Raw genomic sequence first — 10,243 nt, forward strand, 5'->3', positions numbered from 1 at the left:
AGAGGCCACTTAAATTTACACAGTACTGTTATAAAAAAGAATGAGGTCCCCTTACACTTGAGAAATATAAAACTGTCAAGATATATTAAGTGAAATAAAGTGTAGGTATAGATCAGTCTCTATTAACATGCTCTAATTTGTGTTAGAAAGAAAGGAGTATACGCACACACAAATAGATTATATCTGAGAATATGCCTGAGAAACTGTAGATTGCCCTTATCTCTGGAGACTAGAACTACAGGCAGAGATGAGAGCAAGTCTCTTTTCATTGCATACCATTTAAAAAAAATTAAATCCTCACAGAAGGATATGTTTTCATTGATTTTTAGAGAGAGGAAAGGAGTGAGAAAGACAGAAACATTGATGTGAGAGAATAAACATCAATTGATTGCCTCCTGTATGCGCCCTAAACAGGGACCTAACTGGCAACCTGGATCTGTGCCCTGGTCGGGAATCGAACCCATGACCTTTTGGTGTATAGGATGATGCTCCAATCAACTGAGCCACCTGGTCAGAGCTCATTGCATACTCTCTTGAATTATCTTTTGACCATGTATGCATTATAAAAATAATTTTAAAAATAATTAAATCAGATATATTTAAATATTAAAATACCACTGTAAATTTTAATGAGTATGATATTGTAATAGCCAGTATTTACTGAGGTTTTCTATGATTAACACTATCCCATTGGTTCAGATACATAACTTTATTAATTGCAAAAATAATCCAAATAATTACTTGTAACGAATAGTTATAATTTTACAGCTGGGAGAACAAAGCATAAAAATGTTAAATCATTGATCAAAGTCAAATAGCTAGTAACTGGCAAATAAATAATTCTAAACAAGGTAGTAAAATCCAACATTGAAGTCCTCAGCTACGAAGATAATCATTAAGCAAAATTCTGGCATATGTTGGACTGTCAATAGACATTTGTTTGTTTGTTTGCTCTGTCTTTATTTCATGACTGAATTGATTCATGGATCAATGTCAATCTAGAAAGGAAAATCTATCAACAAACCACAGCACTCTCCAAATTAACACTTGCATTAACTGTTTGGATAAGAGCAGTTAATTTTACCAGAAGACATTAAAGACATGAAATGAGAGGAAGTTTATTTGAATGAGAAAAATATATTGATGTATAGCCAATGTATTATGTCATGAATGAAAATAGATATACAATTTTGGTAGAAATCATAGGTTAAATTGAACAGACATATCTAGACCCAAGGTCACTGAAAACAGATTTCAACTTTATTTATACACCTTTGGCAGAAAGATTAAATGAAACCCAACAGGGAATTTAAATAATCTCATTACTCACTCTAGACATCTTTGGTAATAATGTGACTCGTGAGAGAAACATTTTTCCAATTCTTTAAAGATTTTATGTGATTTACAATACAGTATATAATAAAAGCAGAATTAGTTTCTGTTCTGTTGAACTATGTGACATATTAAATTGAATTCACAGTATCAAAAGGTTCAGAATCTAAACTTTATAGAAAACTCAGCAAATTAGATTTGAGAGAGTTTAAATAATTCTGTAAGACACCATTAGGAAATGCTGTGAATTCAAAGAAAAACATTAATTGGATCCATGTTATTCTAACATTTTATTGGTTTTTGCCAAGTAAGCCAATAGACTCAGATAACAGTGTGGAAGACTAGCTTGACTTATGTTTTTTCAGTCAAATCATTCATCTGGAAAGTTAAATCTTAAATAAACTAATTTTTATGAACATTTAAAAAATATATTTGATTTTTTCAATAGTAGCTGGCTTTTAGTTTTTTCCTTTCATATATAACAGTAGCTAAAATTAATGATTTTACTATTACTCTATGAAAGACCTTGGAAAATAATAAAAAATTACAGGTTAATGATCTTGTATAAGGAAGGTCAGATGCCAGAAACTTTTTATAGCACTTTCTAAAAACAACTATATATTATTTCAAAACACAGTCAATGAAGCCAACCCATAAATTTGCAAGGTGCTTAGGTTCAACAGACTTCAAATCAATAAAGTCATTGAAATCAATACACTGTTCTCATGAATACAGTCTGTTAACTAATCAGGGTTTAAATGATCCTGCCTGCTAGAATATAAATGTCTCGCTGCTTTGGATGTAATATGTGGATCAAACCTGTATTCATTAAATATGCCAGATTCATTAGAAATGACCTATTGATTCCACAATCAATGCAATACATTCATGAATTCCTGAAAGGTTTATTTATTAAAATCTTTATTATAGCTAAATTCAGTGATCTCTGACTATTTGGGTAATAGGTAAATTTAAGGTTTTCATACTTAAAATCCCTACGTAATGGAGAAATAGTGTTACTAGGTCTTATATGTCTTCATACAACTATTTTTTATGATTATAAATTTAAGAAATGTTGACTGCAAATTTTTTTAAATATATAGAAAATCATGAAAGAATACAAAGTTTATGAATGGTCCCATCATATTCCAAGTAAACACACATATATACTTATGCCTAAACACATGTGTTTATGTGTATGTAGGCATATATATACTCTAAGATAAAGCAACATTAAATTTTTATTTTTTTCTAAAATTAATCCATTCATCTGCAAACTCACCTCTAATTGTTCCTAAACAGAAATTAAGGCTTACTTAAGTTTAACTTTTTATTATGTAAATTTGCTTTAAGCCTGAACAAAAGGAGAAAGGACAGTGTAATAAACCCAAGGGTACCCATCACTCACAAAATCTTAACATATCTCCAATATTGAATTACCGAATCACCTATCACTACCCTTGCTGTTTTTTTGTAGTGTAGTTACAAATGGACGCCAGATATATTATCACTCAGCATAACTGTAAGTAGGACAAGATTTTATAATGACTTTTATTCAATATATTAAGTGAGTTTTTCTATAAGAAAATCTCAGGGTAATTACACTTATGAATGTGATGGAATTTATTTAGTCCTTCCCTATTGTCAAATATTTCATTTGTTTATTTCTCCCTCTTCTAAATTCATTTTTGTTCTATATTTTTGTCATTAGATCTTTGAACATACACATTACGATTTTCTTAGAATATATATTTTGAAGCAGAATTTCTGGTCAAAGGTACTAATACTCAGGGGTTTTTAAAATATATATTTGACATTAGACTATATTTAAAATAAAAAAGTTAATATTAATGGATTAAATGATGAATTATTCATTAAAGAAAAAATTATGGCAGATAATTTTTAGATTGGATATCTTAGCTTTTAAAATACAGCATCAGCTAACAGTTTGGAAAAAATGTTTGCAGTTCCTTTATGATGTGTGCATTTCTTTGGAAAAATGGGACTATTTAAATTACAAGTATTAACTAAGCAGTTGTCCCAATAAACCCATTAGTGAGGCAATATTATTTCTAGCCTCTCATCTTGAAACGATGTTAATGAAATAGTACAGTTGGCTATCCTGGGGCCATGTCCTATTGATCTTTTAATGAAGATGATCAGAGCATAGAGGTAGGCCACATGTGGATAAAGAGATCAGAACTGGTTTTTATATAGGTTTTCACAAAGGAGTAAAACAAAAAGTATAGCCAGAGCAACAAACTGAATTGGATTTGCTTATCAGAGTATGATGAATCAATTCATAACTAATAAATTCTCCTAGTGACTAGAGACCTTTTAAGCAATAGACCATTGACATAGGAAATTTCCTCAAGAGCTTAAAAAATGTGTAAAGAGAATATAAATAAAGCTACTTGAATTTAGGCAACATTAGCTTGAACTTTTTTTTCAGAAAATGTGTGTAACAAAGTAATTTTTAATAAAAATACTGCTCAATTTAATCCCCATAATATATGTATAAATATAAAATGTAATCAGTAAATGATTTTCTTCTACTGATTAGAATAATGTTTAATAAGCCATTTATTTTACTGAAGAATTTTAGGTTTGCTTCTGGTATTTATTAGTCAGTATTTGGTGGCCTGTATGAGAACAATGAAAGAATAAATAGTTTGTGCTACCTCTGTTCTTTGCTAAACTTTCCTATAGATTTCTTGAGGTGCTGCAAATACATCTCCCTCAAAGGCAATTAAAGGAACAACACAGTGACAAAATGCTCTTTGCAAAATTTGGTGTATGAGCCATTGGGAGCAGGTGGTTGTTTCAAATGGCCTTGCAGCTGAGTATTGAACAGTGCGGTACTGAAGTGGAATGTAAACGATGGGGGAGCAGGAAAGAGGGGCTTCTGGCAAGCTAAAGGGAAGAAGTTACAGGAGGTTGTGGAAACCCTGTTGGGCATGTGACTTGTAAGTATCTATTACCACCTTCTCCTAGCCACACAAAGAGAATAGAAGATATCCATTTATGAATAATATTAGCAAACTTCTTTAACTTAAGGAAGTGAGGAAGTGTGGGAAACTGAAAACCAGAGACTCATTCATTGTCTACATCGCCTAGGAGAGCTACAGGACAAAAAATCTAGCCAGTGTGAGAGAAAAGAGCTAGGGTGTGGCCAGAGCTGTGATTCCTTGAGAGATACTGGAAATAAAGGACATTCCCTCACATAAGTATTGCCTGTCCCGAGAACCCATTATAAATATATTTTGGAAATGAATAAATCCATATGAGAACATTTTTCAAAGGTTTGAAACTACATCACTATCATAAAGATATTCTAATTATTTTGGTCAACCATATTGTCACTCAGTATGAGTCACCAAAATAAAATTTGAGAATTCAGATTTTATTCCAAAGAGGTGGCTATATCCTCAATTAAGAATCCAAAGTGCCCTGGCTGGTTTGGTCAAAGGATACAGCTGGCCTGCGAACTGAAGAGTCCCAGGTTAGGCTCTGGTCAGGGGCACATGCCTGGGTTGTAGGCTCAATCCCCAGTGGGGAGTGTGCAGGAGGCAGCCAATCAATGATTCTCTCTCATCATTGATGTTTCTATCTCTCTCTCCCTTTCCCTTCCTCTTTGAAATCAATAAAAAATATTTAAAAAATCCAAGGTTAAGCTTTGGGTTCTCCATTGTTAGGGCCTTAACTTCATTTGATTTGTGTGGAATTAATCTAAATGAGTCAAGTAAGAGCAATAAATTTTGAAACTTGGAACAAAAAAATAGAGTAGAATAACATTACTGAAGTAACTTGAGTTTTCTGTGTTATTATTGGACTACAGGCATCTCACAAATATTTATTTTAAAATCACAAATGAGGATGAAATTCAGTATCATCCACATGCACAAGTTGGAGCTTCTATTACATCTTACATGGACTATTGCACATCAGGTTTTACAGTGAAAGCTGAATAGACAAAAGATTAGAAACTCTGCATAGATGTTCATTCTTTTCACAACTATTCAATAATGTTCTGAAAGACACAGCCAGTGCAATAAAGAAAAGAAATGAAAGATATTCACTTTGGGAATAAAGCAATGAAACTGTTTCTATTCTCAGGTGACATATTTGTCTTCATAGAAAATCCCCTAAGATCTACAAAACAGCTCCTAAAAATCTGCTTAGCCTTGTCCCAGGATCTAAGATCAAAATGTAAAAGTTAGCCATATTTCCATATATTAACATTAAAAAATTGGGAACTAAATTGTTAAAATACCATATAATTTGCAATACCTTCAAAAACTGAAATTCTTATGTAATTATAAAAAATGTTCAGGATGCATATAATGAAAACTATAAAACACTGATGAAAGAAATAAGAAAATACGTAAATAAATGAATAGACCTTTACAATTGGTGGACTGGCAAACCTAATATAATTAAGATGTGCATTCTCCCAAAATTTATCTACAGATTTTGTCCAATTTAATCAAAATCTTAGCAGAATGCTTTAGGAGATAAAGACAAGCATACTTTAAATATTATACATGGTGTCCCCAAAAATGTATACACACACTTTGAATAATTGTAAAGGCAGTGTTTATTAAAATACATTTCATTTTCAAAATTGAGCTATCAGCTGTTAAAGTGATAAGAGGAAAAAGCCAGTATGCATTTTGGGGGAAAAAGATAAAGGAACTTGAATAGAGCAAAGAAACTTTGGGGGAAAATTTGGAGGACACACAATGCCCTATTTTAAGACATACTATACAGATATAGTACTCAAGGCCATGTAGTATTGGTAAAAGAGTAAACACATCTAGAGGGGTAGAATAAAATAGATATTCTACAAAGGCACAAAGCATTCAAACAATAGTCTTTTTCCCAAATGGCGTTTGAACAGCTGGACATCTATATCCCCCCCTTCTAAAAAAAAACAACTACATTATGCTATATCATCCTATATAATAAAGAGATACCATGCAAATTAACCCTCACACCCTCACAAAGATGGCTGCCTATGACCAGGCCAGCAGGGGGGTTATTGAGAGATTACCAAACGACTGAACAGCAGGCTGTGTGGGATGACCAGGCCGACGGGGGGCGGGGGGCAGTTGGGGGTGACCAGGCTGGCAGAGGGGGGCAGTTGGTGGTGACCAGGCCAGTAGGGGGGCCAGTTGGGGACAAACAGGCCAGCAGAGGGGGGTAGTTGGGGGCAACCAGGCCAGCAGGGAGGGGGCAGTTGGGGGTGACCTGGCCGGCAGCAGGGGGCAGTTAGGGGTGCCCAGCTGGCAGGGGGGTAGTTAGGGGCAACCAGGCAGGTGGGCAGGTGAGCGATTAGGAGCCAGTGGTCTAGGATTGTGAGAGGGATGTCCGGCTGCCGGTTTAGGCCCGATGATCGGGCCTGAACCACCTAAACCAGCAGTCAGACATCCCCCAAGGGGTCCCGGGTTGGAGAGGGTGCAGGCTGGGCTGAGGGGAACCACCACCCCCCCCCCCTGCACGAATTTCATGCACTGAGCCTCTAGTAACATATATAAATGAACTTATATATGGATCACTGACAACATGTAAAATTTTTAAACCATTAAAAGAAAACATAGGAGAAGCAAAGGGAATATCTTCATGATCCTGTCTGAGAATGGTATCAGATAACGGTAGCCTCATCTAAATGAGGGAAGTTTCCACTTTTCCTTCCTATTCTATTTCTTGCAAGAGTGATTCATTCGGGACAAAAAAATTATTTTCAAGATTTTTTTAATTATGAGTTTCATCACAGAAATGCACAACACACACATTCTATGCTTTAGCTATATCCCTCACATTTTTAAGAAACAGAGTATGCGAGGTCAAGAAGGCACAGAAATATGTCCAATGTGTTCAGAGGGACACACTCAGGGAATGGGGCCTTGCCAGAGGAGTCACTATTAGGACACATAAACTAATAAAATATTGAATGTTAACTGTAATCAAAAGTTTTTTTAAAAAATTGTTAAATAATCAATGAGATAAAAAGTTCATATTTGAAAGAGCCTTTATCCTAATTGAAATGGGGAATCAGGACACCATTCTGAGCAGTCAAGTGGCATGATAAAAAAAAAATCAAGCAAGAAGAAGGGTAAATTGCTAGTCTGCAAATTGAAGTGTAAGGAGAGACTGCAATTAGGATGAAAGGTTCAGAGAGTTTGGCAGAAGTCCTCATAAGTGATAGGGCATGAACTAGAAGAATAAAGCCAGTATCCATTGCACGCATTCCACTGGTGGACACTGCTGAGTGCATTATATACATTGCCTTCTTAATATTTGAAACAATCTTCTGAGGGAACCTGGACTCACAGAGAGGTTACAAAACTTTCTTAAAGACACATATTTAGCAAGTGGCTGAACAGAGATTGGAACCAAATTCATATTCCAAGCTACTTCTGGAACCACTGGAACGATAATGTAGGAATTGCATATAAATAGCTTGAAAAAGAGAAATGTAAGAATTTTTTAAAAACTAGGTAAACTCAAAAGGATAGGGAAAGAAATCAAAGGACAAAAGAGAAGAAAGGAGAAGAAATAAAAAGAATGTGCAGTTTTAAAATTTGGAGTTTGAGATTTTTCTTTAAAAATATGGACTTTTGCTCAGCCAGCATGGCTCAGTGGTTGTCAACCAGGAGGTCTCGTTCGATTCTGGGTCAGGGTATAGGCCTGGGTTGTGTGCTTGATCCCCAGTGTGGGGCATGCTGGAGGCAGCCAATCAATGATTCTCTCTCATCATTGATGTTTCTATCTCTCTCTCCCTCTCCCTTCCTCTCCGAAATTAATAAAAAAAAATATATATATTTTTTAAAATAAATAAAAACATGGCCCTTTTTTTTTTTTAAAAAAAAAGGAAGGGTGGTTACTGTTGGCAGAGATAGAAAATGAGTAGTTTAATGTTGGATCTTTGCATTTGAATTAACATAAGACATCCAGATGAAAATGTTTGGTATATAATTGTATATTGTTAGAACTAGAATTTAGTGAAAATAGATATTACATGGCTTGAATTATAGGAGTGTCTCCACGACAGAGAATAGGTATAACTCATTTTCTTCACCTTTGTAGCTCCAGTATCTGGCTTTGTATTGACCATACCGGGCTCTGAGTAGATGCTCAGTGAACATTTATTGAAAAGAAACTACTAGTTTTCTAGGAATTTTTATACAATATTTGAGGTTTATAAATATCTAGGGATATCTGCTTTGCAAATAACCACACAACCCACTGGGGACACTTAACAAAAAAATCACTGAAACCGCCAAAGTTAAAAATATGAAAGGTGCTTATGGATTATTTGAAAAAAAAAATCTTTAAAGTATAAGGAAATATTTGTAGGCAAGAGCTACCACTTTCTTACCCCACTGTAACTACTAAAATCTTTAAAGAAGATAGACCTTTCCTAAATAAAACACATTTATTTCCTAAAATGATTATGTATAACATTTGTTTTTGTTTATTCTTAAAACCTCTGATCAATTCTTTATAATACCTGCTTGAGAAAGAAGTATTAATATATAAGATTTGGCTTTTAATTTTTTGGTGACACTGCAGAATTATTAATGCACCATATTAGCCCTGAAGGGTTTCCTTAAATTATACATCACAATACATGTAAATTGTTGAATATTATTTTCTAAGTATTTTACTTTTAAAGATATTGCATTTATAAAAGTTTCTTTGTTTAATCCACTTTTTATTCTGTGGATGTTAATAGATTTAAGCATTGTGCCAAATTATATAGAGAATAAACGATCTGTTCCTTCTGCTGCTAAATTTGTTTTATGGCATCACTTGGACACTATAAGAACCTGGATCAATCTATTAAACATAATAACACCCAAAGGAAGAAGTTGGTAAATTCCCATCATGCCATATTTCTAAACAGTTTTCAGGAACATCAGGAAACAGATCTTCCTTCCTCTAATTCTCCCATATCCCCACAGCAGAGCCAATTAGCTAACCAGTCACCTGGAAACTTTCCAATATTTCTTTCAGTAAGTCCAGCCCTGTTTGTGGTTATGAGTGGTAAGGTTTGGCTAAAAAAAGTCTCATGCCTAGGGACACATGTGACGACACATAAAGCATGTTTACGTCCCTGTAATTGGGCTTTTCTGTTGTGGGAGACTGGCATTATTTCTATGCAGACCAAAATAAACAGACCCCTTTGTCCCCTCCCAAAATCACGCTAGAGTTGCCATATCCCTGAAATTACCTAATGAAAGCAATTATTAACATTCTTGAATCTGTGGTTTTGATCTAGGCTACACATTTTTATTTATTTCAACTGAACTTCTAAAGATGACATCCCATGATAATATATTACATTACATATAAATGTTTCTCCTAACCTTAACTTGATGAAAATAAACATACTGATTTTTTTCATCTGGTTTAAATACGATGTATCTACCAAATAAGTTTCATTATTGGCACATCTCTCTTTTGCATGGCATTGGGCCACCTCAAGTCAAATTCCCCCTTTTTGTACTAGTAGATTAGAAGAATAAATCACATTTTATATGACCAGAAAAGATATACGGCCAAACCACGTATTTTTGTTTTTGTCAATGATTTCAGAAGACCTAAACAGTCAAAAGTTTTTTTTTTCTTTACCACATCATTATTCCTAAGATTATATCTATTTTTATTTTAGTTGTTTGGTTCTTTGTATCTTACAAGTTAAAATATTTGATTATATCTAAAACCATCCATGAATATAGATATTTTTTATAAATTATTTCTAATAGGGTAACTTGAAGTAATTTTACTGGAACCTACTTTTAGGAATGCCATTGATTATTAACTACTGCTCAAATGAATATTTCAATAACAATTTCATCAACAGGCATATGAGAATGCTGTTGTTTGTGAATGTAGAGTAAAATCC

Source organism: Myotis lucifugus, unplaced genomic scaffold (assembly GCF_000147115.1).
Source record: "Myotis lucifugus unplaced genomic scaffold, Myoluc2.0 scaffold_11, whole genome shotgun sequence".
In the NCBI taxonomy this organism is placed as follows: Eukaryota; Metazoa; Chordata; class Mammalia; order Chiroptera; family Vespertilionidae; genus Myotis; species Myotis lucifugus.